Below are 3,197 nucleotides of genomic sequence, written 5' to 3'. Positions count from 1 at the left end.
CCAAGCGCATTTCTGCCGTCGGCGTGCGGTTCCGTATAAAGTCTAAGGGCGATGAATCGTCACCACGCGCAGCGCCGTATGCTGTTCGTATGAGTGAAGGCACGCGAGGGTGAGCCGGCGATCGCGGCTCAGTTTCGTGCACTAATGACGGAAAGCGCGCGATCTCCGTCAGGCTCCGGGTGCAGGGGAGGCAGGGGCGAGCGTTCTCCTCCGGGCGGCCCGTGCGCCCGCGCCAGGGCCGCTGTATAACAAGAGCGGACACTCCCATAGAGCCCAGCGGCCGAATTGACTGTAGCGCACCAAGCGGATGGTATTAACATCTTCCGGTTTCGGTTTTGGCGCGCGCTCGTTTTGAACACCAGCTGTTACACATCGCTCCGGCTCCGCTGGTCGACGCGGCATTTATTATATCTTTTTTTTTTGCTTCTGCTGAACCACGCGTGACCTTGGCGTGGAATCGTTTTATTTAGTAAAAATGATTGTGAACGACCGTTACAATACTCCAGCGAATCTGTCACGTGCAATTTCACAAAGAAAACGCAAGACGTCTTCTGAAATGATGAAATTTTTATTTTGCTCTATGTAAATGCTCGTTCCGGACTTCTGCATTAATCCAAAGTTGTGGCACCAGGTAAGCTGCAGTCGTTGCACTACGAAGCTCCACGGGATGCCATCAGCTGAAAAAAGTAAATTACAAGCATGTATCATTTTGGTATACTGACCTAACAGGAATACTGCGTGTAGAGGCGAAACGTGCGTAAGTGGTGAATGAGCGGCATTACAGATAAATTCACTTTTACGTACATTTCGTAGCAAAGACTCCTCCTAAACAATGCCATAAAATCTCAAGAAAACATCCGATTTTCTAGCATCCCTCCCTTCCAGGGCATTATTTCCTGCACCTTAAGAGCACAAATGCACGGTGTTAAGAATGGCCATACGGGGTGGCAACGTGCCAGCTTTCAGCCCGCTGCACGTGTTCCAAGCCCACCAGTCGGGGCGCCCTTCCGAGAGCTGCGGTCGGCAGGCAGCCACGTGGCGCGCGATCAACTCCGGAAATTGGTACTTGGCCGCACCACCCGGGACAAAGCAGTTCTACGAAGCCCTCTGACGTCGGCACTGAAAGCTGGGCGGTACCGAGAACTGCGGATGACCGGCAGCCACGTGGCGCGCGATCAACTCAGGAAATTGGTACTTGGCCGCACCACCCGAGACGGAGCACGGTTCTACGAAGCCCTCGGTCGTCGACTCCGGAGCCTTTGTGTGTATGGGTTCGCACCTGTGTGTTTGCGTGTGTGTGGGCGTAAACGATAGTGCGGGGCGGCGGCGAGTTTACAATGCTTGGACGAACCTTCCCGACCATTCCTGCTCCGACCCACCTCATCCTCCAAAAAGGCGGGTCATCTTGAATGACGTCGAACTATGACGTCGAGCAAGGGTATAAGCAGCGTTTGCCGGCTGCTAGGGAGTGCTCGTGTCGTGATCGTTGTCAGGAGCCGAGTGCTCTGTCATACTAGAAATGTACTAGTGAGCCGTGTGCTCGTAAACTGTTTGCTGTATGTTAGTCTTGCGGGCTCCATATGGGAGTCGCGCTAGTCTGCCAATGTATCCTGCTTAAACTGTTAATATGTAAATAAATCCTGTTCACCGAGTTCCTGTCTACGACCTTCATCTCCTTCAAATGGTGGCAGCGGCGAGATAGTCCGACGACTCCTACATCTGGTCGACAGCGGTAGGACCGTCCGACGAATCTAATAACGGGTGATTGCGCGTTTCCAAAACAACTTGGCCTCAGCCGACGCGATGGTGCGCCAAGTACACATGGTGGCTACAGCCCAGGGTCAGCCAGACCATGTTACACGCGCGCAGAATGCCTTCTAGTCGCACTCAAGACAGATTCGTGGGTGCATAGCCTGTATTCAGTCGCTCAGAATACATAAATGACAAGTTCTTGAGCTCCTCCGTGTTATCTTTTACGCGTCCTGTCAGCGCAAGCAGCACTCCCGTGTTATCACTCTCGGCAATCGCTCGCCGCGTTTTCGACAAGCGTGAATACTGAAATAAGGTATATGTTGTTGCAGGGCCATAAAAAGCGTCACAAGCTTGTTCCACTAAAATTCAGTACATCACTATGGCCGGCTTGCTTTTTTCCTAACAGCTTCACAACCCCAGGCGCGGCGAGCATGCCTCAAAGGTATCCCAAAAAGTTACCAAATGAATTATAATACTTTTTTGGGTCAGAGAATGCGTCACGAACTTCTACCAGCAAGATTCAGTACACGCGAAACTGCGGCACACAGCCGAGCTGCTTTTCGCTAACTGCGCCACTACGCCGAGCGCGGCCACTGTGCTTGAAAAGTACCTCAAAAAGTAGCAAAATTAGTTACAATAATGTCTGGGGTCTGAGAAAGCGCCAAAACTTGTCCCGGTAAGATTCAGTACACGCGAAACTGCGTCACACGGCCAAGGTGCTTTTCGTCACAAAACCAGGTGCGGCGAGCGTGCCCAAAAACTACCGAAATAAGTTATAATTATGCTTGGGCTCATATAAACCGTCGCAAACATCTCCCAGTACGAGTAATTAACTCAAATTAACTTGACTAGGGCGGCGGAGCTGTTCTTCGATAACTGCGTCACTATATAGGTTCAGTTTTGTGCAGTAAGCCTAAATGTGCTTGAAGTGCGTTGCAGACTGTCAAACAATATTCCTCACCTTGCTGTTGTCCATTAGTGCAGCGGTGCCCTGTCGAAATGCAGACGGAACACAAGAGAACGCCGGAAGCCCAAAAAACGGGCTCCATTCAAAAGAGACGGGTCGCCGAGCACGCGAGCTTCACATGCGCAGCCGGCCTCGCTCACTCCTGCTGATTGTCTGGCGCATGACGTATGCACGCGCGTCTGGCGGGTTGCTAGCTTGTTGCTGGGCAACGCAAGAAAAATAAGTCGCAAAGTATAAGTTCATTTACACGCAAAACTTTTTCAGTTTTAGTGGGAAAGAATAAAAGAAATAAAACGTTGTCTGTAAGTTTATTTCGCATTCTTTTTTTCTGATGCTCGTGTCAACTAACGGATGGAGTTGAAACTAGGCGTGACGTGTTCCCTGTTGCCAGTTTTTGAAGAGTGTCCCCTCTTGTTGAGTTTCTTTCTCTATGGCTGTATCTTCAAAGCCATCTGGGACGGCGACAAGGTCCGCCGTG

At 51.0% G+C, this 3,197-nt stretch overlaps 1 long non-coding RNA gene across 1 annotated transcript; it reads right to left on the bottom strand.

Moving 5' to 3' along the window:
* Nucleotides 1-549: 549 nt before the first annotated feature.
* On the bottom strand, nt 550-2,853 carry LOC140217198 (uncharacterized). Its single transcript, XR_011893728.1, has 2 exons — nt 2,714-2,853; nt 550-677 (listed from the first exon to the last, which is right to left on the bottom strand). It is a non-coding gene; the product is annotated as an uncharacterized lncRNA (long non-coding RNA).
* Nucleotides 2,854-3,197: the final 344 nt, after the last annotated feature.

This window comes from Dermacentor andersoni, chromosome 4, assembly GCF_023375885.2.
Source record: "Dermacentor andersoni chromosome 4, qqDerAnde1_hic_scaffold, whole genome shotgun sequence".
Lineage (NCBI taxonomy): Eukaryota > Metazoa > Arthropoda > Arachnida > Ixodida > Ixodidae > Dermacentor > Dermacentor andersoni.
This window is presented reverse-complemented; position numbering and strand designations above follow the sequence as displayed.